The following is a 24,873-nucleotide window of genomic DNA, read 5'->3' on the forward strand; positions in this document are numbered from 1 at the left end:
CATCTTTCTTTGTCCCACTTCTCCCCTCCAAAACGATTGTCTTTGATAGGGCAAGGGGGCAAGTCTTCCTTATGCTGTTAAGAAAACCCAGCATCACAGCAGCATGATCTCCTGGTTAAAGCAGCATGATCTCCTGGTTAAAGGGCACAGGTAATATAAAACTCACGTAGGCCAGGCGTGGTGGCTCACGCCTGTAATCCCAGCACTTTGGGAGGCCAAGGCAAGCGGGTCACAAGGTCAGGAGATCGAGACCATCCTGGCCAACATGGTGAAACCCCGTGTCTGCTAAAATACAAACAATTAGTTGGGCGCGGTGGTGCGTGCCTGTAGTCCCAGCTGTTCGGGAGGCTGACACAGGAGAATCGCTTGAACCAGGGAGGCAGAGGTTGCAGTGAGCCGGGATCACGCCACTATACTTGAGCCTGGTGACAGACGAAGACTCTGTCTCAAAAAAAAAAAAAAAAAAAACCAAAGAAACAAACAAACAAAAAAGAAAACCCAAACAATAACAACAACGAAAAAAACCAAAGCTGATATAGTGAGGCCTCCTCTCTATCCTTATCTGTCTGGTCAAGTCATTCCCGGCCGAGTGGGCACCATCATGGGACAGGCAGGAGGTCTCATCATTGGGGGCCCAGGCATCATGGGCATGTGGCTTGCCACGGGGGGCCTCATTCCAGGAGCAGGTCCCACTGGCATCATCCCAGGAGGAGGAGGGCCCATCCTTGCCTTCACGGGAGGGCCCTCCATATGGGGTGGTGCCACCACACCGGGGCTAGGAGGACCTGGAAGACTGGGGGGAAGGTGGTATCTTTGTCGCTGCAGGAGGAGGAGCAGAGAATGGAGTAGGAGGTATCCTTGCTGCAGTGCAGCCGTTGTTTTGTCCGTCAGGCTCTGAGCCTGCTCTTCCATCCATTTCTGATAGCAGCCTTTCACATTCTCTTTGTGTTTCCTGCCACTGCGATGTGCCTTTCTCACAGATGGAGAGTCCTGGGTGGGGTCTGTATTGCAGTAGTCACAATAAAACTTGGACATGTTGCTCTGCAGGCTGTTGGTCACTCTGTTCCTTGTTTCTTTTTCTTAACAGATTTAAATTGCTGAAAAAGAATAAGTGAATATATGTGAATGCTGATTTTTTTTTGAGACAGGGTCTCACTGTGTCACGCAGGCTGGCGTCGGGTGGTGCTATCATAGTTCTCTGTAACCTTGAACTCCTGGACTCAGTGATCCTCCCATCTCAGCCTTCTGTAGGTAGGAATGCAGATGTGTGCCCCCACACCCAGCTAATTTAATAATTTTTTTTTTTTGGTAGAGACAGGATCTCTTTATGTTGCTCAGGCTGGTCTTGAACTCCTGGCTTCAAGCTATCCTTCTGCCCTGGCCTCCTAAAGTGCTGGGATTATGGGTGTGAATCAGTGTGCCCAGCTGAACACTGGATTTTTGAAACTATTTTTGGAGAAGTGGAGGTTTGGGCGAATTCATTTATTTAGGTTCAGCAAATATTCACAGGATGCCTCTTGCATCCTAGACACTGTACTGGCGCTGAGAGTAAAGTAATTGGCAAAAGCAGGCATGGTTCCTGCCCTCAGGGAGTGGACAGTTTAGCCCTGTACTGTCCAGTAAGGCAGCATTGGCCACATATGGCAACTAAGCTTTTGAAATATGATGAACACAAACTGAGATGTGCAGGAAGCATCAAGTACACATTAGATGGTGAAGACTTAATATAAAAAGAATGCAAAGTATTTTGTTAATGTTAAGAATATTTTATACATGTAGACCTGGTATTTGGGATAGATTTGTTTAAATCTGTGATATTATTCCAATTACCTTCATTTCTTTTGTTTTACTTTTTAAAATGTGGTTACTACAAAATGCAAAAGTAAATATGTGGCTTGTATCATCTTTCATCATATTTAGTGTGGACCCTGAGGGTCTAGAGGAGTTACGAGCATTGAGTCGCGGGTGACCCAGGTCAACGTGAATGGCTCGGAAATAGAAGCAAAGGGCGTGAAGAAGAGAATGTATGAATGGAGAGAGGGAGCTCAGTCTCGCAGGGTGAGGAAAGGCTTTCTCACACAGTCTGGCACTTCTTCAAAAGGTTAAACACAGAGTTCTATGACCCAGTACTTCCACTCCATTTTATGAAAGAAATGAAAATATATGTCTGTGCAGAAACTTGTACGCAAATGCTCATAGCAGCATTATTCATAATAGCACTAAAGTGAAAACAACACAAATGTTTGTCTACTGATGAGTGGAGAAATAGAACATAGCTGGACCATGCAATGGAATATTATTCAGTCCTCAAAAGGAATGAAGTACTAACACGTGCTACAACATGGATGGACCATGAGAATATTATACTAAGTGGAAGAAACCAGTCACAAAAGGTCACATATTATATGATTCCATTTATGTGAAATGTCCAGAACAGGCAAATCTATGAAGACAGAAACCCTGTCTCTACTAAAAATACAAAAATTAGCTGGGCATGGTGGCACACACCTGTAATCCCAGCTACTTGGGAGGCTGAGGCAGGAGAAGTGCTTGAACCCGGGAGGCGGAGGTTGCAGTGAACCGAGATTGTGCCACTGAACTCCAGCATGTGACAGAGACTCTATCTCAAAAAAAGTAGATTGCCAGGGCTTAGTGGGAGGAGGAAATGGCAGGTACCTCCTAATGGATACAGGGTTTCTTTTCGGGGTAATGAAAATGTTTTAAAATTGATCATGATGGTGGTTGCTGAGCTCTGTGAATGCACTGAAACCGTTGATTTGTTCACTTTAAGTGGGCAAATCATATGGTACCTGAATTATGTGTTAATGGTTACATTAAAAAGGTAAAATCTTCCTTAAAGAGATGACACTTAAGGAGAGACCTGGTGGGTGGGACAAGTTAACCAGATGGAGAAATGAGGAGTAGTAGTTCAGGGTGAGGAACAGCGTAGCGAAGTCCGTGAGGTTAAAAGACATAGAGTAGATGTAAGGGATTTTTTTTCTTTCTTTTTTTTTTTCGAGGTGGAGTTTTGCTCTTGATGCCCAGGCTGGAGTGGAGTGGTGCGATCTCAGCTCCCTGCAACCTCTGCCTCCTGGGTTCAAGCGATTTTCCTGCCTCAGCCTCCTGAGAAACTGGGATTACAGGTGCCCACTACCATGCCTGGCTAATTTTTGGGTATTTAGTAGAGACGGGGTTTCACCATGTTGGCCAGGCTGGTCTCGAACTCCTGATGTCCAGGTGATCCACCTGCTTTGGGCTCCCAAAGTGCTGGGATTACAGGCTTGAGGCCGTGCGCCCAGCCAGATTTAAGGGACTTTTGAGAGGTTTGTGTGACTGGAGCCTGCAGGGCAAGCGAGAGAATCAGGAAATGAAGCTGGAGAAAGAGAAGGGCTAGGTCATGCAGGGTGTCACATTAGGATGTTGGAGCTTTTCACGAGTGGTCCCGCCTTGGGCATCCCTCATAGCTACTCCGTGTACCAGCTTCCCCGCTGGTGAAATAAAGCGCTGATGCAGGGATGGACTGAGATAGTGTGTGCCCAGTAAAGGTGAGCTTTTTCGTTTTGAACCCATAGAGCCATGCGAGCCATTGAAAGTGAGTGATCTGTTTGGAGGCACCTTCTGAAGTGATTGCTTTGGTCCCTGTAAGGAGTGCAGATTGTCACAGGGCCAGGGTAGAACAGAGAGGCCAGTCAGGAGGCGTTTGCAGTCAAACAGCTGGAGGTGGTGGTGGCTTGGTTTATGGTGGTGTCAGGAGAGTGGCTGAGCAGTGAATGGATTTGAGAAAGATTGAGGAGGTAAAACCCACGTGACCTGGTCACTGAATGTGGGCTGGGTGGGCTGGAGGGATGGTAAGAAAGAATGAGAAGAAAAACGTACTGCAGGTTACTTGAGGTCCCTTTGTGAAGAGGAATGTTTGTGTTTATGATGAAGATGTCTAGACTTTGAAAGGCCATTTGTAGTGCTTTTTTTTTTTTTTTTAACAGCCAAGAACTCCTCCTTCTCAAAAAAAAAATATGAATTTTTTTTTGCCCTGATTTATCACAGAGCGATGGACGTTCATTTGCTTTAATGAGAAATGCGAACTTCCATTAAGAAAGCATATTAAATTAATCTGGATTGCTGTGAGGGAGTTAAATCTATTTAGATGTGTACCAGTGTTACTATAATAGTTTGGTCTCAACCCATTTCTGGCCTGTGGCTGCAGGAGGTGGACTCCCAGCTTGCTTGCTTTGAAAGATCCCAGCAACAAGCACATTTGGCATTTCCAGCCAAACCCACTTTGTGCAGCGAAGGAAAAGTTGAGGAGGGCCTCTGTTGTTTTTCCCCCAAATCGTTTGCCAGAAATGTGGCTGGGGGCTTCACTGCTGATTTTCTCAGTTTTAATATTGCTGTGGAAAGCCTGTACCAACACTCAGCCATATTATTAATCCACAGCTCCAGCCTGGACTGTGATGTGTTTTTCCTTTCAGTGACACAACCTTGTTTTCCATTAAGACTCAATACAAATAGACGCGCATGCACCATCACCACCACTCCCCCGATTGGTGGAGGGAAGTCAGTGAGTGCTTCTCATTTGGTGTTCATGTTGGAGGTTTGTTTTTTTTGAGACGGAATCTCTTTCTATTGCCCAGGTTGGAGTGCAGTGGCGCGATCTCGGCTCACTGTAACCTCTGACTCCCTGGTTCAAGCAATTCTCCTGCCTCAGCCTCCCAAGTAGCTGAGTTTACAGGCGCACACCCACCATGCCCAGCTAATTTTTGTGTTTTTAGTAGAGACGGGGTTTCACCATGTTGGCCAGGATGGTCTTGATCTCCTGACCTCATGATCTGCCTGCCTTGGCCTCCCAAAGTGTTGGTATTACAGGTGTGAGCCACTGCGCCTGGCCTGGAGTTGTTTTTAAAAGCATATTTCTCTTAAAGTAACTCTGGGATGTCCCGCTGTGACTTGGGCAAAGCTTTGGATTTTCTGGAGGTGGAAAGTCAAACTTCATATAGAATTTGGAGACTGGGCACTATGCCTCACGCCTGTAATCCCAGTACTTTGGGAGGCTGAGGTGGGTGGATCATTTGAGGCCAGGAGTTCGAGACCCTGGGCAACATGACGAGACCCCGTTTCTACTAAAAATACAGACATTAGCCAGGTGTGGTGGTGCACGCCTGTAATCCCAGCTACTTGGGAGGCTGAGGCAGGACTTACCACTTGAACCTGGGAGGCAGAGGTGTCCTGTGTCCAAACCCCATGAAGCGTATCAGCTGGCTGAAGATAAAATCGGTCACGCTGTATTGAGATTGGAGTTGCTGTTACCACACCTCATCCCCACCCCTGCTGGGCATCCACAAATAGTCATCTTCAATGAGACGTCCCTCCTGCCCCTGGCTGCCTTATTTCATCTGCACCCAACCATAACCATTGCTTGTCAGTGGGTCTCAACCTTGGCTGCACCTTGGAATCTCCTGGGGAGATTAGACAGTACCAAGGCTCGCTCTCAATTAGCATGATGTTTTCAAGGTCCTTCCACGTTGTAGTATGCACCAATACTTCCATTGTATGGATACAGCACATTTTGTTTATTTATTCTTCAACCAATTGGCCATTTCGGTTGTTGCCACCTTTTGGTTATTATATATATTATATAATTCCATTTATGTGAAATATCCAGAATAGGCAAATCTGTAGAGGCAGAAGGCAGGTAAGTTGTTGCCAGGACCTGGGGGAAAGGGGAAGGGATGGAGAGTGCTTGACGGGTACAGGGGATATTTTTTTTTGTTGGGGGAGGTGTTAATGAAAATGTTTTGGAACTGGACAGAGATGGTGATTGCTTAACATTGTGAATGTATTTAATGACCCTGAAGTCTATGCTTTCACACAGGGACTTGTATGTTATGTGCATTTGGCCTCATTAAACAAATACTGCCAGGAGCAATGGCTCATGCCTGTAATCCCAGCACTTTGGGAGGCCAAGGTGGGCAGATCACTTCAGACCAGGAGTTCGAGACCTGCCTGGCCAACATGGTGAAAACCTGTCTCTCTTAAAAATACAAAAATTAGCCAGGCGTGGTGGTGCACGCTTGTAATCCCAGCTACTTGGGAGGCTGAGGCAGGAAAATGGCTTGAACTTGCGAGGCAGAGGTTGCTGAGCTGAGATTGCACCACTGCACTCCAGCCTGGGTGACAGAACAAGACTCCATCTCAAAAACAAAAAACAAAACAAAAACAAAAAATACTCATGCCCATGTTTCATCCCTCAGAGATTCTGTAATAATTGATCCGGGATGCAGAGCCTGGGCACTGGGGTTTTCAGATCTCCCCAGCTGATTCTGACATGCAGCTGTGGTTGACCATCTTCTTTTGGAATGAACTTGTTCATGTTTTACTTGTGTTCTTTTCTAGCCTCTAGCATGCCTGTGCCTTTCTGTTTCCCTTCACGTCTTTGGGGGGTAATTTTTTCAATACAGTCTAACGACCAGCTGCCTCAAAATGCACTGGGATCCCTCTTAACCGAGTAGCTCCCCATCTCCAACTCTCACCTGCCAGGTCAGAATCTTGTGGGTGGGGCCCAGGACTGTACATATTTAAACAGGCAGTGACCTGGGAACTATTTCTGAACACCCCTAGGTTTCCCCTTGTTTGCCCTCTCCTTTTGCGTTTGGACCCCTTTGTGTGCTGACCACTGGGCTGTTGCACGTGGACAGAGCATAAAAAAGACAGGCCAGGTGCAGTAGCTCATGCCTGTAATCCCAGCACTTTGGGAGGCCGAGGTAGGCAGATCACTTGAGGCCAGGAGTTCAAGATCTGCCTGGCCAACATGACGAAACCCCATCTCTACCAAAAATACGTAATTAGCCGGGTGTGGTGATGCACACCTTTGATCCCAGCTACTCAGGAGGCTGAGGCTGGAGAATCACTTGAGCCCAGGAGGCAGAGACTGCTGTGAACTGAGATTGCATCATTGCACTCCAACCTGGGTGACAGAGTGAGACTCTTAAAAAAAAAAAAAAAAAAAAAGACAGAGATGGTCCTTCCTTTATGGAGCTCTCAGTAAAACAAGAAAGCTCACGATGTCCTGGCATTTGTCAGAAATACATTTGGTAAGTGTAGTTAGGGTCACATGCTTGACGTACATATTGAAAGCTTCTGGGTAGGAAGAGAACAATCATCACAGCATCACAGTCTGGCATAACTGTCTCCCAGAACACGTCTCCCTGGGGAGACTGAGTCCACAACTCTGAAATCAGAGCTCAAATCCAAGTTCTACATTTCCCTTAGTAATGTACATGATGTAAAACAGTTTTTATATTAGTTATCTATTGCCGTGTAACAATATTACTGCAAACTCTGTGGCTCGAGACAGCACACAGTTACCACTGCATGATTTCTGTGGGTCAGGAATCCAGGCGTCACTTTGCTGGGTGCTACGGCCATAGTGTCAGCCAGGGCTCGGTTCTTATCTGGAGGCTTGACCAGTGATGGATCTGCTTCCAGGCTCATCTGGTTGTTGGCAGCATTCAGTTCCTTGCAGGCTGCTGGACTTAGGGCCCCAGTTTCTTGCTGCTCTCAGCTTCTTGCCACATGGGCCTCTCCATCTGGCCACTCATGACATGGCAGCTCACATCTTCAAAGCCAGCAAGACAGATAGCCTCTTAGCAAGACAACATCCTATCTAACATAATCACTACATCCCATCACCTCTGGCATATTCTCTTGGTTATAAGAAAGTCCTAGGTCCCACCCACGTTCACAGGGAGAGGTTATACAAGGGTGTCAGTACCAGGATGGGAGGCATCTGGTTGCCATAGTTTTCTCTACATAGAATGGGAATAATTATGCTTCTTACCTCCAGGACTGTAGTGCATATTAAATGAGAGGATGCATGAATACCACTTATCAGAGAGTAAGGACCTCATAAATATTAACTTCTCTGTTCTTTATTATTACTACCATTGTTAATATCATCAGGTCAACACTGGTCATTGGTCTCCTGCCTGTGAAAGGCGTCTCCCTCCATTGCCCCTGGGTTCCCCGTGAGCTTCTCCTGTGTTGTTCTCACGGATGTCCTCCTCATCCAGTCTTGGAGATCTAATCTTGAGCCTTGAATCTTTTTTCCAATCTGACTTGTCTGAAGCATGCACTAAGCTAGCTGGACATTCAGATTGGGGGTAGCATTTTATAAAAAGCAGCATCTCCATCTGTGTTAGATGCATCTTTGAGGGACTATGTTTCTGGTGGCCTCTCATGACTTGGTCTCTTCCTCATTTAGGATTCTTTGCTAGAACAGCAGGAGACAGATTCCCATTCTGTCCTGTAAGTCTGCATCTTCACTGCCTTCAAATTTCCCACTTGGGAGATGTTTACATCCCCAGAACCCGTTGAATCTTTTTAATTGAAAAGAGTGTGAATGCTCTGGGCCAGATACTGTGCTTGGTTCCAGGGATCTGAAAAAGTCAATGAGACAAATCCTTGGTTCTCACTGAGCTCACAGTTCAATAGAGGAATTTATTTTTTAATTAAAAAGTTGTTTTTACAATAGAACTCTTGAACATATTTCTCCTTTCTGACATTTTGTGTTATTTGACCAACCTCTTTTCCCCTCCCGCTGCTTCTGCCAACCACCATTCTTTCTTTCTTTCTTTCTTTCTTTTTTTTTTTTTAACTTCTCTGAGTTAATTTTTTTTTTTTTTTTTTTTTTGAGATGGAGTCTTGCTCTGTCACCCAGACTGGAGTGCAGTGGTGTAATCTTGGCTCACTGCAACCTCTGCCTCCTGGGTTCAAGTGATTCTCCTGTCTCAGCCTCCTGAGTAGCTGGGATTACAGGCATGTGCCACCACACCCAGCTAATTTTTGTATTTTTAGTAGAGATGGGGTTTCATCATGTTAGTCAGGCTGGTCTTGAACTCCTGACCTCGTGATCTGCCCGCCTCAGCCTCCCAATGTGCTGGGATTACAGGCATGAGCCACCATGTGTGGCCAACTCTTTTAGATTCCACATATATTTGAGATCATGTGGTTATTTGTCTTTCTGAGCTTGGCTTAGTTTGCTTTTCATAATGTCCTCCAGGTTCATCCATGTTGTTGCAAATGACAGGATTTTCTTCTTTTTAAGGGCTGAATGGTATTCCATTGTATATATATATTCCTTATCCATTCATCTTTTGATGGGCACTTAGGTTGCTGCTGTGTATTGGCTGTTGTGCAGTGAGCATGGGAGTGTGGATATCTCTTTAACAGACTGACTTCAGCTCCTTTGGATATATACCCAGATGTGTGACTGCTGGATCACACGGCAATTCTACTCTTAATTTTTTTAGGAATCTCTGTACTATTTCCCATAATGGCTATACTAATTTACATTCCCAAGATAGCATGCAAGTGTTCTCTTGCATTCTCACCAACACTTGTTACCTTTCATCTTTTTTATCATAGTCATTCTAATAGGTGTCAGGTAACATATCATTGTGGATTTAATTTACAATTCCTTGATAATTAGTAATTTTAAGCAGTTTTCATATAGCTGTTGGTCATTTGTATGTCTTTTAGAAATGTCTACTTAGATCTTTAGCTCATTTTTTGAGTTGTTTTCTTACTATTGAGTTGTTTGATTTCCTTATATGTTTTGGAGTTCCTTGTATATATTCTAGCCTTATGAGATGTATGGTTTGCAAATATTTTCTCCCATCCCATAGGCTGTTTCTTCAATGAAGGAGTTTAGACTTGAGGCCAAGTCTAAACGTGTACTCTCTCTTTTAAACATAGAAAACAAGGTGTAGCCCAGACACTTTTGTAGGCAACAGTGTCAAGCTAGAATTGAATACAATGTTATTTTTCTATTGAATTAACTTTTTGTAATCATAGCAGTAAACAGTGAATCCTTTGGAAAGAAATGTATTTAGGTAAAAGACGTGATAAGCTGCCCTTTCCACAAAAGGCAGCCACACTTAAGCGCCCATTGATGGTTGCTAGATCTACTGATGGTTTAAGAAGATTTGGAAGTTTGGATTTTTATGTGAAATTTTCTAATTATTACATGTTAGATCAAATAAAGAATACTTTGCGGTTCAAACAAAATACATTGTAGGCAGTTGGTTTGTAACTTCTTTAGTGAGAGTTGTAACAAGAGACTATTGAATTTTGAAGGAATAGTAAGATTAAATCTTGGGAGAGTGTTGGTGTAAATAAGTCTAAGAATGATGGCATTTTGATTTCTAGAGCACTCCAAACTAAACATCTCCCCCTCCTCTCCCCCTCCCCTGTCCTCTCCCTCCCCCTCCCCTCCCCCACCCTCTCCTCTCCCTCCCCCTCCCCTCCCCCACCCTCTCCTCTCCCTCCCCCTCCCCTCCCCCACCCTCTCCTCTCCCTTCCCCCACCCTGTCCTCTCCCTCCCCCTCCCCTCCCCTCCCCCCACCCTGTCCTCTCCCTCCCCCTCCCCTCCCCTCCCCCACCCTCTCCTCTCCCTCCCCCTCCCCTCCCCCTCCCCCTCCCCTCTCCTCTCCTCTCGTCTCCTCTTCTCTCCTCTCCTCTACTTTTTTTCATTTCACTTCTCTTCTATGTAGAGTTTGATTCTTCACAACTTGGCTGGAAACATTCATGAAGACCACCTGGTATGCTAGAGGTTGGCTTGTTGGGAGAAACAAAGGAAAAGAGGCAGAAAAAAAAGCAATAAAAATGATACCGAGAATGTTGAGAAATTCAGTGTTTTGCACAGTGCAGACAGGACTGAGTTTGAGATAGCTGGAATTGTGTGTTCTATGTGATTTAAAAAATATATACATTAAAATGCACAGATCTTAAGCATTCAATTTGATGGGTTTTGACTTGCATACACCCACACAACCATCATGCCAAACAAAATTTAGAATGTTTCTATGGCCCTGGAAAATTCTTTCGTAGCCCTGTCACACAACCCTGTAGACTTCCAGGGGCAACTACTGTTCTAACAATTTCCATCGCAGTAAATTAAATTTGCCAGTTCTTGGGCTTCATTTAAATGCAATCATATGGTGTGCACTCCGTCATGCCTGGCCTTGTTTTTGCTCAAAAAGAAAATGTTATAGAAATCAGTCCCTACTATGCATATCAGTGGTTCTCTTTTTTTTTTTTTTCACATTTAGTTGATAAATGGCAGTCCATTGAATGCATACTTCATAATTTGTTATTTATCTACCAGTCAATAGGCATTTGTTTCCAGTTTTTGCTTATTGTGAATAAAACTTCTGTGACTAAATATTTACCAAACTGTGTGTCAATGTATTCTCATTCTCTTAGGTACATACTCGGAGTAGAATTGCTGAGTCATAGGGTAGATGTGTATTTAACTTGATGAGAAACTGTTAAACCGTTTTCCGAAGTGGTTTCACCATTCTCACAAGCCGCCTATGAAAGTTCCAGTTGTTTCCCATTCTCGCCAACATCTGCCCTTGCCGTTATTTTTGATGACAGCCATTTCAGTCACTGAGTTTTCTATGTTGACTTTGTATCTAGAAATATTTCTAACTCAATTTGGTGAACTTTTTGTGGACTTCATGGGCCTTTCCGATGTATACAATCCTGTCGTTTGCAAATGATGATAGCTTTTCTTCTTTTCCTTGTAATTTTTATGCATGTTTTAATTTTTTTTCCCTATTGAACTAACTAGGAATTCTAGTAAAATTGTGGATACAAGTGGGGATAATGGATATCCTTGTCTTATTCCTGATCTTAAGGGGAAAATATTCATTGTTTTACCGCTAAATATGATGTTAGCTATAGGTTTTTTTTTTTTTTTTTCTAGATGCAGTTGATCCCACTGAGGAAGTTTCCTTTTATTTCTAGTTTCCTCAGGTATAAAAATCATGAATGGGTGTTACATTTTGTCAAATGCTTTTTTTGGCATGTATTGAGAAAATCGTAAGTGTTTTTTTTTTTTTCCTTTTTTCTCTTAGCGTGTTGAGTTACTCTAACTGCTTTTTGCATGATGAACCAGTCTTACATTCCTGAGGTAAATCTCATTTGGTCGTGTTGTATTATCCTTTTAATGGATTGCTATATTCGATTTGCAAATATTTTATTAAAGATTTTTGCATCAACTTTCATGAAGGATATTGATGTGTGTTTTTTTTTTTTTTGTATGCACATATGCCAGCCTTAAAAATGGGTTGAAAATATCCTCATCTCAGGACACAAGGGCATAACAATGATACAGTGGATTTTTGGGGACTTGGGAGAAAGGGTGGGAGCAAGTGAGGGATAAAGACTATACACGGGTACACTGTATAGTGCTTGGGTGATGGGTGCATCAAAATCTCAGAAATCACCACTAATGAATTTATTCATGGAATTGTGTGTTCTATGTGATTTTAAAAAATATATACATTAAATATATACCAATCACCACCCATTCCCCAAAAACCTATTGAAATAATAATAATAAGAAGAAAGTGTCCTCATCTCTATTATTTTCTGAAAGAATTTAAGTAATATTTTTATTATTTATTTTTTAAAGATTTGATGAAATTTGCCAGTGAAGAGATCTGGGACTTGGCTTTTCTTTGTGGGAAATTGTTCACTTATGAATTCAATTTATATGATAACTGTAAAACTTTTCATATTTTCTAGTTGCTTTTTTTTGGTTTTGGTACTTTGTGGTACTTTGTTCATTTCATCTAGGTTGTTGAATTTATTCACAAAATGAATGACAGTTTTACACAAAATTTTTGAAAAGCAAAATGTCGTTCATTTTGTCTGTTTTATTATTCTTTTAGTATCTGTAGTGATGTCCTCTCTTTAATTGCGGATATTAGTAATTTGTGTGTTTCTTTCTGTCTCTGTCTCTCTCTCTCTGAATCTTAGTCTCACTTTCTCTCTCTTTCTCTCTCTCCCTCTCTCCCTCCCTCCTTCCCTCACTCCCTCCTTCCCTCTGTGTCTCTCTGTGTCTCTCTGTCCTGATCATTCTTTCTAGGTTTATTTTTGGTAGACAGCCCTCAAAGTGGCTTCCAATAGCCTCTGCCTCTTGATATCCACATCCTTGTGTAATCTCCTCCTTTTGTGTGTGAAGTAAACCTGGTGACTCAATTCTAATGAATAGAACATGGAGAAAGCGATGGGATGTTACCTTCGAGACCAGTTTACAGAAAGATCCTTGCTTCCATCTTGTTTGTCCTTTCTTGCTTTCCTACTTGCTTGTTCTAATGGAAGCCAGCTACCATCATGGAGAAGTTCACATGGCAAGGAATTGAGGGAAGCCTGCAGCCAGCTGCCACTGAGGCCCTCAGTCCAATAGCCTGTACGTGTTTATAGACTTCCAACAGCTATATAAGTGAGCTTGGGGCCGGGCGCAGTGGCTCATGCCTGTAATCCCAGCACTTTGGGAGGCCGAGGTGGGCAGATCACGAGTTCAGGAGATCGAGACCATCCTGGCTAACACGGTAAAAGCCTGTCTCTACTAAAAATACAAAAAATTAGCCAGACGTGGTGGTGGGTGCCTGTAGTCCCAGCTACTCGGGAGACTGAGGCAGGAGAATGGCATGAACCCGGGAGGCAGAGCTTGCAGTGAGCTGAGATTGTACTACTGCACTCCAGCCTGGGCGCCAGAGTAAAATTCCGTCTCAAAAATAAAATAAAATAAAATTAAAAAGTGAGCTTGGTTACAAAGCTCCATCTCCTTAGTAAATCCTTGAGTTAACTGCAGCCCTGGCTGACACCTTGATTGCAGTCTTATAAAAGAACCACGTGTTACAGCCACCTATATGAAACCCTATAGAAACTGTGAGACAACAAATGTTTGCTGTTTTAAGTCACTAAGTTTTAGGGTAATTTGTTGTACAGCAATAGATAGCTAATAGAGTGTTTATTGATTTTATTCATTAAGAAACCAACTTTTGTTGATTTTCTCTATTCATGTTTTTTATTTCACTGATTTCTCTCTTTTATTTTCCTTCTTATAATTACTTTAAGCTTCATTTGCTCCTCTTTAGCTTCTTTAAGTTCCAGTTTAGATCATTCATTTTATAGGTTTCTTATTTTTTAATATAGGCATTTAATGTAGTAAACATCCAGGCTAGTGTTCGTTTATCTATGTATCACAAATTTCAATATATTGTTTTTTGGTTATCATACAGTTCAAAGGATTTTCTAATTTCGCTCATATTTTAGTCTTTGGGCATTTAGAAATGACTTATTTAATTGCTAAACATTTGGTAATTTTCCAGATAACTTATTTTGAGTGATTTTTAATTAAATACTATTGTCAGAGAAATCATGTTTTTGATTTCATTATTTTCTAAGTTTCATGAGACTAGCTTTATGGAGCAGCAGCATATGGTCTCTCTTAATGAATGTTCCATAAGCACTTGAAAAGAATGTGTATTCTGTAGTTTTTGGGTCTGTCATACTATAAATATCAAGTAGGTCAAGTTGGTTGATTGTGTCATTCAAATTTAATATTTGCCTACTAATTTTTTCTGGTTGCTTTAACAGTTACTTAGAATGGAATGTTAAAAGTGTTACAGTGCAGTCGATGGATTTGTCTTTCAATTATTGCATCATATATTTTGAAGCTCTGTTAATAGGTACAGCATACGTTTTTAGGGTTATTTTGTCTTGTTTATAAATTGACACTTTATTATTATTAAATGACCATTTTTACCCCTAGTAATGCTCTTTGTTTGGAGGTTTATTTTGTCTGATATTATTCATGCCAAACCAGCTCTCTGACACTTAGTGTTTGCATAGTATCTAAAAAGTGTTTCTCACCTTTTATAGTTTAATCTGTATGTGTTGTGTATTTAAACTGTGTTTCTTATAAACAGCATATAGTTAATCTTGCTTTTATTGGTTTAATTTGTCAATCTGTGCCTTGTACCTGGAGCGTTTAGGCCATTTATATTTAATGTAATTGTGGATATGGTCAGGTTTAAGTCTATCTTGGCTTTTATTTTCTATTTGTATCCTCCATTCTTTGTTCTTCCGTTTCTCTTTTACCACCTTCTTTTGGGTTAATACTTTTTTTCTAGTATTTTGTGTGTGCTTTTTTGGGGTGTTGCTTTGGTTGATAAAGAAAACTTCAAGCTAGAAAATGACCTATATTATTTACGATTCAGGAATACAGCTGCCTTAAGCTTAGACTCACAGAGGCTGCTGCTCTTTACTGGAGTGGATGCCTCACTGGTTTTATTAATATTATCATTATGGTGTTGATGGATTCCTATAGCACAGGGCACATTGGATATTATCCTTATTCTCCCTGGGATTTTCTGTCAGGCTGTGCCACGTGAGCTGCACAGGCAGAGGATTATTTGCAGACAAGCCATAGAAGGCTCAGTCTGCAGTAAATGCTAGTCTTTTGGAGTCTGTATTTCAGTTCCACGGTCAAGCTGTGTCTCTCTCTAGGGGCTTCCAGACTTCTGTTTGCTGTCACCTCTCTTTCCATCACAGCTGCTTCCCTCAGTTTGTTAGGAGGCAGGGAACATTCTGAAACCCTGGAGAAAAGCTGGCTGTGGGAGTCACAGATGCCAGTGTTTTAGGTAAACTTCAGACATGCTTCTGACGTTGAGGGGCTTGATTCCAAACAGCACTCGGGTCCCTTCCTCTCTCCCCCACCACAGTGCATATTATATGAAAAAGGAACCAGGCCTTATAGGTGTTGAATTATTATTCACTCCATTCCTCTTTTTTTTTTTTTTTTTGCTTTGTTTATGACTTAGATTAATTCTGAATCTCTTGTACCTGGACTCCTATGAAAATTCCAATATAGCAAAAATGATTAAAATTGAATTGCCCATAGAAGCTGAGATGTCTTTTTTCCCCTGGAGCTAGGTTCAGCATCTAAATAAGGGAGGAGGCCCACACCCTGCATATCAGCCTTTCAAACAAGGCACAGTGGGAGTACCTGAGTTCGGATCCATAAATACAAAACAGGAAATCTTAAATGGAACTTTTCTTGATTTTTTCTTAAAGATCTAATATGAGATTATAGCTTTGATCATAACTTAATTTTTCATTTCCATTTGAACTTTAATTTTACTTAAATTTCCCTCTGACAAATCTCCAAAGGAATATTTAAGTGACACAGCATAATGCTGGCAGATTATTCATATATCAGCCCTCAGGCTACCAAGGAAGGCTTCATCATCTCAGAGTGAGTTTTATTGGAATCTGTAGCTCACAAAATATTGCTTTCTGACAGCTCCTGTGCAGTAGAATTTAAAGGCTTAAGTTTTGGGAGGATTTACACATTGGTAGCATCCTCTGCTATACCTTTTAGGGATATTAAATCAGAAGGCTCCCCAGTGGTAGTCCTGTAGATGGGTGTTCTGTAGTCCTCCCACATTTATATTACAGGTATGTGGGCCTTGGAACAGCTCTTTGTCCTCCTACTTTTTGAACCTCATTGGGGTAACTGTGTTCTTCTGTCCTGTGCCCTTTAGGGGAGTTGAGTCTGTCGTGGTGATCGTATCTCAGTGCTGCAGAAAGCCAGCTTTGCTTCGTTCATTTGTTCATTCATTCATTCATTGAATAAATACCTATTAAGCTCCTCTTATTACCAGATACTCTTCTAAGTCCTAGGGACATTAGTAGTGAATAAATCAGATACTGTGGCTCTGTTCATGGAGCTCATGGGCTAGTAGGGAAGACAGAAGAAATTAGACTCATAAACATACAACTAAATCTATCATAACTGGTGGTGAGAGCTATGAAGGAAATAATTTCTCTGTGGAGGAGGAATTTCAGCTGAGACCTGGAGGACTGGTAGGAGTTAGCCAGATAAAGTGATTTTTTTCCCCCCAAACAATATAGAGACGTGTTTTCATTTGCATTTCTCCTATTTCCCGCGAATTTGAACCTCTTCATGACATTACTGGCTATTTGAATCTTGTTTCATGACATTTGCCTATTCATGTCCTTTACCTTTTTTTCAATTCTTTGTCTTTTGCTTATTGACTTGGGGGAGTTTTGCCTTTCACAGGTAGGTTTTCATCCACCTGCAGCTTGTGTGATGGAGCATGACTCAGGTGGGCTTTGCAAGGGGGTAGATACTGAATGAAGATGGCGCGTGTGGAGAAGTCTGAACGGGTAGCCTTACAGAATGCTGGTTTGGTCAGATCAGCCTGGGACCAAGTTGAGTACCACATGTTTCAGAATCAGTGAGGGACTGGTTTCACCTGCTACACTTAATTCCAGAAGCTGGGGCTCATATTAAACAGAGATCAAGTGTTCCTATTCTGAGCCTGGCACCATACAGGCTTTTATTGTGATCAGCAACATCTTGGTAGAGATTCTTCCCATGGAGTTTCTGAAATACCTGCTTTCTGTCTTCTGCTGGGGGTCACTTACATCTACGGAGGATGACTGAGGAGGGGGTCTGGCCGGAAATGAAGGGGGGCTATTTTCATCTCAACTCTGTATCTCTAGATGTTTCCCTGGACTTCTTTAAAGACCATGTTTTACCCTATTGATTAGCAAAACTAAGTGGTTCTCAGAAACCTGCTGTTAGGATTTGTGAGATTTTATCGAATCTTCTCCATATTTCTTGCCCTTGCAAGAAAATAATTTCACATGAAATTATTTTCTTGTGAAAAATAAAGTCTGTCGAAGAAGAAATGGAAAATCCCACAGATGCAGAAGCAAGGGGCACACGTGCAGATGGACACTTCTGGATGATAGGCAGCCATTGAAGGTTTTAAACAGGGAGTTATACTTCAGTTTTAGAATGGTGAGTAAGCCAGATGCGGTGGCTTATGCCTATCATCCCAGCACGTCGGGAGGCCTAGGTGAGAGGATTACTTGAGCCTAGGAATATGGGACCAGCCTGGGAACATAGTGAGACCCCATCTGTACAAAAAATTAAAGAATTAGCTTGATGTATGGCACACACCTGTCCCAATTAGGAGGCTGGAGGTAGCAGGATTGCTTGAGTCCAGTTGTTTGAGACCAGCATGGGCAATGTAGTGAAACTCCCCACCTCTACAAAAAATAGACACATGCACAAAAGTAGCTAGGCATGGTGGAGTGCACCGGTAGTCCCAGCTACTTGGGAGGCTGAGGTGGGAGGATTGCTTGAGCCCAGGAGGTTGAGGCTGCGGTGAGCCAAGGTCATGCCATTGCACTCCAGCCTGGGCAACATAGCAAGACTCTGTCTCAAAAAATAAATAAAGATAGAATGGTGAGTAAAGAAGACTTAGAACCTTCACTGATTTGGATAACAGTCCCTGCCAATATTCCAGATATTCCCTTTCCAAGACGGAGGACATCTAGAATTCTTTTTTATTTTGAGACGGAGTTTCACCCTTGTCACCCAGGCTGTAGTGCAGTGGCATGATCTTGGCCCACTGCAACCTCCGCCTCCTGGGTTCAAGTGATTTTCCTGCCTCAGCCTTCCAAGTAGCTGGGATTATAGGTGCGTGCCACCATGCCCAGCTAATTTTTGTATTTTTAGTAGAGATGGGGTTTTACCATGTTGTCTAGGCTGACCTTGAACTCCTGACCTCAAGTGATCCACCACCCTCGGCCTCCCAAAGTGCTGGGATTACAGGTGTGAGCTACTGTGCCTGGCCAGGGTCTTGTAGAATTCTGACGATTAGAGATTTATCGTGAAAGATTGAGTTAAATGCACAGCAATGCTCTGCAGAGCAAGGTAAGGTTGTTTCCGAGAGAGCATGCCCGTTCTGCCCTGCTCTCCATCACCCGGATCACTTTATGCCTTGTGTCTGTTAGAGTCCCCGTCTGCTCTGTTCTGCTTCTTGCAGGACGGTAAGGCAAAGCATCACATCACTGTTCACAGCAAGTTTCAGCCTCCTTCATGTTCTCTGTTATCATCAGGGTTTGTGAGGATAATTTGGTCTAAGTCGAGGAGAATCACGTCTAGAAGCAGCAGCCACTGGGGGTGAGGCTTATTTCACCTTCCCCATGGCAGGCATCTCAGCAAAACTTTGGCAGTCTTTGCTGGCTGGTTAGTGCAGAAATATGAAATTACTATTTTCACTTCAACTTAAGCTTCTCCATGGCAGGGGGTGGAGTGGGGGAGCAGGAAAACCAAACAAACCACCACCAACCTGGCTGTTCCTGGGGCTGGCAATGGAGTTGGCTACTTGCTTTTTACATTTGAGTTGGTGGGCCCCCAGGCTAGCCACTCTCATTGCTTTGCTTGCATTTCATGCTTGCATGGTTTAGGGAGACATCTAACAAGTTCTATTTCTGTGCTCAGACCAGGAGACTTTTCTGGCACTCAGGTGTGCAGACCCGGTTTTACTTCTCTTGAATCTGCTCCACACCCACCTGCCCAGTATTTTCTGGACTCCTGATTCTCTCCCTGCCATCTTCCCCTCCCTCCCTCCATTTAAAAATAATCACGAAGGAAACACATGCTCATGGTGAAGTTAAAATAAAACAGCAGAGAAGGACGTAGAAGAAAAATGGATCCTCCCTTACCACTTCCCCTCCTTATGCCACTATTTTCTGAGGGTGCCACCTTCACCCCTGTTCATAGTGTGAGGTGCTTTATTGCAGACATTTTGATGCAGTCACCAACACATACCTGATCTCACACACACAGGGAATTGTGTACACATGTGCACATACACACATGCCTAGGGGTCTTAGATTTTATTTATTTTGATTTATTACTACATTTTAGAGACAGGGTCTCACTCTGTCACCCAGGCTGGAGTGCAGGCACCATCATATCTTACTGCAACCTCAAAGTCCAGGGCTTAAGCAATCCTCCCACCTCAGCCTCCTGAGTAGCTATGACTACAGGCATGTACCACCATGCCCAGGTAATTTTTTAATTTTTTATTTGTAAACATGAGATCTCACCATGTGGCCCAGGCTGGTCTTGAACTCCTGGCCTCAGGCAGTCCGCCTGTCTTGGCCTCCCGAAGTGCTGAAATTACAAGCGTGAACCACAGTACCTGACCATAATAGCTGTAATTTAAAATGGTCATGCTTGTGGTTAAAAAAAATAAAGCAATACTGAGAGGCTTACAATGAAAAATAATTGGCCAGGCTTGGCGGCTCATGCCTGTAATCCTAGCACTTTGGGAGGCCGAGGCGAGCGGATCACTTGAGTTCAAGAGTTCGAGACCAGCCTGGGCAACATGTTTACTAAAAGCCCCATCTTTACTAAAAATACAAAATATTAACTGGGCGTGGTGGCAGGTGCCTGTAATCCTAGCTACTCAGGAGGCTGAGGCAGGAGATCGCTTGAACCCAGGAGGCGGAGGTTGCAGTGAGCTGAGATTGCACCACTACACTCCAGCCTGGGTACAGAGTGAGACTCTGTCTTAAAAAAAAAAAAAGGAAAAAAGAAAAAAAAATTATTTTCTGCCTTTGCCCATTCCCAAGAGGCAACAACTTTGAATTCTCTTAGCTTCAACCTCCCAGTGGTGGTGATCACCAGGGCTCAGACAATATTTATATATTGCTCGTTCTTGACTGATCTGACTGGTCAATTTCAGTCGTTAGTAATTCAGATTTCTGGCTGTGATAGATGAGATTTAGCCTCATCTCAAACCCATGTGTCCCCTTCCTTTAACCTCAACAAATTGCTATTTTGACTATATTTAGTAAAATCAATGAATAGAGTTATATTATTTTGGCTATGTAAATACTATTCTTTTCAGAGCCGATAATACTAAAATGACTTTTTTTTTCTTCTGGAGTTTATAGTTGCCTTTATTTTTACTTTCAACGATTTGTCTTTGCTATGTGTTACATTTTTTTTCAATATTTGTCTTGTATTAAGTATACAGTCAAGTTTTCCTCTTTTGTGTCTTTTTCTGGAGATCTCTTTCACAGATTCCCAGTACTCCAACTTGCACAGCACTGCTGTCGTCTTGAGACCTCCCTGCTAAATGCAATGTGTTTTCAGCTCTGTGTTTCTCTCCCAACTCCCCTGGGCTTGGCAGTTCCAGATCGTAAGACCTTGTGGGGTTCTTGAAGGGGATCAGCTTTCTCCTTGGCTAATCCCTTTCCTTCCTCATGCTGTCTTGGCTAGAGTTTCCTCTACTCCACTTCCTGTCAACTTCCTCAAACGTACACCATGAATTTGTTAAAAATCTGGCCTTAACAAGACAGCTCCCTCTTTTTCTGGTAATTCTTGCAGATCCCTGACTTTTAAAATTCCTTTACTATCATTTTATTGGGTTTTAGGAGGAGATAAATGCTTATACTTTTGGGACATCTTCTCCTTTAAACCAGAAGTCTTACTTAGTGTTTAAAAAGTTTTTCTCAGTCTCTTTTTATCTCTTGTTGCTATCTCTCTTTCTCTCTCTATTATTTTTCACTTAGATATATCCAGTCATTGATAACAGTTCTCATAGATGAAGTAGCTCTCCTCTCAGACAAAACTAGGTGGAACTTAGTGGTTATATGCCACAGTAAGTAACACCAAAGTTGATTCATCCTGAAGTTTACCTAAAGGTTCGTAGTGCCGTGCCATGCTTTTTAAGTGTCTGAACCCCCTAATTTTTTAAAAATTGTTTTTTAATTTTTATAGACTTAGGGAGTACAAGTGCCATTTTGTTCCAGAGATATATTGCATAGCGGTGAAGTGTGGGCTTTAAGTGTGACTATCACCTGAATGGTGTACATTGTACCCATGAAGTCATTTCTCGTTCCTCACTCCCCTCCCACTCTCTCACCCTTCTGAGTCTCCAATTTGGTAATGTCATTCAGTGCTTTTCAATTATGATTATAGAGAGTATGATTTTACAAAGGAATGAAATCCAAGAGAAGCAATTTTATTAAACTATACCGTAAGTGTATAGATTCTCACACAGAAGACCACAGTTCATCTGACCCTCAAAGACTTTACTTGCCTGGCATTTTTAGATGTATCACAGGCATTGTTCCTTGGGTCATTTTCAAATTGAAACTGGAGCCAAAGCTTCTTTTTCTGGTCCTTTGATTTAGAGAGAGCTGCTTGTTCGTCTCTGCACACTGTGAACTGATAGGGAGCCTTAAAACTGTTTTTGGCTTAGCCATGGATGCACTTTTCCTATTTTTCTCTTAAGGTTCAACTCTAATGTTACCTCCTTCCCAGAATCTTTCCTGATCTGCCCTGGAGTGGGCAGCTGAGTGTACAGGTAAAAAGTGTGGACTTTGTTCCCAGCCCTTTGGGAGGCTGAGGTGGGCAGATCACTTGAGGGCAGGAGTTCGAGACCAGCCTGGCCAACATGGGGAAACCCTTTCTCTACAAAAAATATAAAAATTAACTGGGCGTAGTAGTGCCCACCTGTAGTCCCAGATACTCAGGAGGCTGAGGCAGAGAATTGCTTGAACTCAGGAGGAGGAGGTTGCAGTGAGCCGAGATCATGCCACTGCACTCCAGCCTGGGCGACAGAGCCAGACTGTCTCAAAAAAAAAAAAAAAAAAAAAAAAAAATGTGGACTTTGGAATTAGGCAGATGCGTTAAAGTCCCAGCATCAACATTTTCCAGGTATAGTGAACTCAGGCATAGTATTCAGCATTTCTGAGTCTCTGTTTCCTCACCTGTATATGGGGGAGGGAGTGATAATTGTACCTGTCCAGGTCATTTGGCTGGGCTAGAGATTCATGGGCAGAGGCTTCACCCACATACCATTGTAAGGTTAGAATCAATTTCCAATTTATGAGCAACTTGAACAGGAGGGTTAGTGCTCAGCTGGGAAGACACCGTCTATAAACAGTAGGGTCTTGCTAGACCTGAGAAATTAATTTTTTTGCTGTGCTATCATCGATCTTTTCCTTCCTTTATTTTGGAAAAAATACTGGGGTTTGCATTATTTTTCAGAAGGAAAAGTATAGTTTGCACCAACGAACTACACTCTTTTCTTAAGAATTGAAAAAAATTTCAATAGCGTTTGGAGTCTAAGTGGTGTTTGGTCACCTGGATGAGTTGTGTAGTAGTGAAGTCTGGGATTTTAGTGCACCCATCACGTGAAGTGTACATTGTACTCATTATTTAGTTTCTTATCCCTCACCCCCACTGCCCCCGCTTCTGAGTCTTCAGTGTCCGTGATACCACTCTGTATGCCTTTATGTACCCATAGCTTAGATCCTACTTGTAAGTGAGAACATGCAGTATTTGGCTTTCCATTTCTGAGTTACTTCACTTAGATTAATGGCCTCTAGCTCCATCGAAGTTGCTGCAAAAGACATTTTTTCATTCTTTTTTATGGCTGAGTAGTATTCCATGGTATATATGCATGTACTTATGTACATATCACATATCACACTCATACACACAGATATGTATATTAATATCACATTTTCTTTATTCACTCAGTGGTCGATGGGCACATAGGTTGGTTCTATATCTTTGCAATTGTGAATTGTGCTACAATAAACATATGTATGCAGGTGTCTTCTTACTATCATGACTTCTCCTTTGGGTAGGTACCCAGTAGTGGGATTGCTGGATTCAGTGATAGATCTACATTTAGTTCTTTAAGATATCTCCATACTGTTTTCCATAGAGGTTGTGGTAATTTACTTTCCTACCAGCAGTGTATAATCGTTCCCTTTTCACCACATCCATGCCAACATCGATTGTCTTCTGATTTTTTAATAATAATCATTCTTGCTGGAGTAAGGTGGTATCTCATTATGGTTTTATTTTGCATTTCCCTGATGATGAGTGATGTTGAGAATTTTTTCCTGTTTGTTGGTCATTTTATATCTTCTTTTGAGAAATGTCTATTCATGTCATGTGTCCACTTTTCGATGGGATTACGTCTTTTTTTTGCTGATTTCAAACCATGCTCTTAGTAGGGAATAATTACAGATGCTTTGGCCTCTTCTTGCTGCCAATCTAGATGCACCTTCAGCAAGCCTCAGCTGTGCCTGGGAAGTAGTTCTGACGTTGTTCCTTCTCTAGGCTTCCATGGTCACTTGCTCCTTGCTACAGTGCTGTAATAACCTGTGGGCAAATCCATCCTGCCCAGTAAATCATGAGCCTTGCAAGAGCAGAGGCCATGTTCTATGAATGCCTGAATTTCCCAGTGCTTCAGATGGCACCTAATACCTAGAGTGGGCTCAGGAGGTGTAGAGGGGCTGCACGAATGAAACCCCATATGTGTTACACAAAGGATCGGTTTCCTATTTCATTGCATGAGAATAGCCAGGTAGATTTTACTAACATGGAATGCATGTTTGGGGCATTCTGGTCATATATAGGCCATTGTTGTGAGTGTAGCTTACTTCGGGTGAAAGAAGATCTCTGAAGCACAACTGAGAACATGTAGGCAAGTGTCTTCCAGGGCTGTTGAAACTTAGAGTGGAATTTCTCCCAATTGGGAAGACATGTCTTTTTTTTTTTTGAGATGGAGTCTTGCTGTGTCACTCAGGCTGGAGTGCAGTGGCATGATCTTGGCCTCTTGGGCTCACTGCCACCTCTGCTGCCCGGGTTCCAGCGATTTTCTTGCCTCAGCCTCACAAGTAGCTGGGATTACAGGTGCCTGTCACCGCGCCCAATAATTTTTGTGTTTTTTAGTAGAGATGGGGTTTCACCATCTTGACCAGGCTGGTCTTGAACTTCTGACCTCATGATCCACCCGCCTCAGCCACCCCAAATACTGGGATCACAGGCGTGAGACCTGGCAACATGTCTTAAATTATAGATGATATGGGATCCTTTAGACTCATCTGGGAGTCCTGAGGACACCCCAGAGACAGTCATCCTCTACAGTGGCTGATGCTGCAGATGCATGAGGGACCTGTGTGAAACTTCGTAAGATCCTTGGACAGAGACAACCAAAGAGTGTCTTCAGATACAATCCCAGAATAGAGAGTCAGACATGGCAGATTGCAGGATCTGATTTGCAGTCTTGCTGCCTCTCACATGGTGCCTCTGTTTGGCTTGCTTCGGCATGAGCAGCAGTAGGCACTTATTTGTTTAATGATGCTTAGTGACTTTTTTTTTCC

At 42.6% G+C, this 24,873-nt stretch overlaps 1 protein-coding gene and 1 pseudogene across 1 annotated transcript in view; one reads left to right on the forward strand and one right to left on the reverse strand.

Moving 5' to 3' along the window:
* Nucleotides 1-24,873, forward strand: part of RBFOX1 (RNA binding fox-1 homolog 1) — a 2,485,336-nt gene that overhangs the window by 50,138 nt on the left and 2,410,325 nt on the right.
* On the reverse strand, nucleotides 559-1,125 carry LOC102140756 (U1 small nuclear ribonucleoprotein C-like; annotated as a pseudogene).

This window comes from Macaca fascicularis, chromosome 20 (assembly GCF_037993035.2).
Source record: "Macaca fascicularis isolate 582-1 chromosome 20, T2T-MFA8v1.1".
NCBI classification, from domain to species: Eukaryota; Metazoa; Chordata; class Mammalia; order Primates; family Cercopithecidae; genus Macaca; species Macaca fascicularis.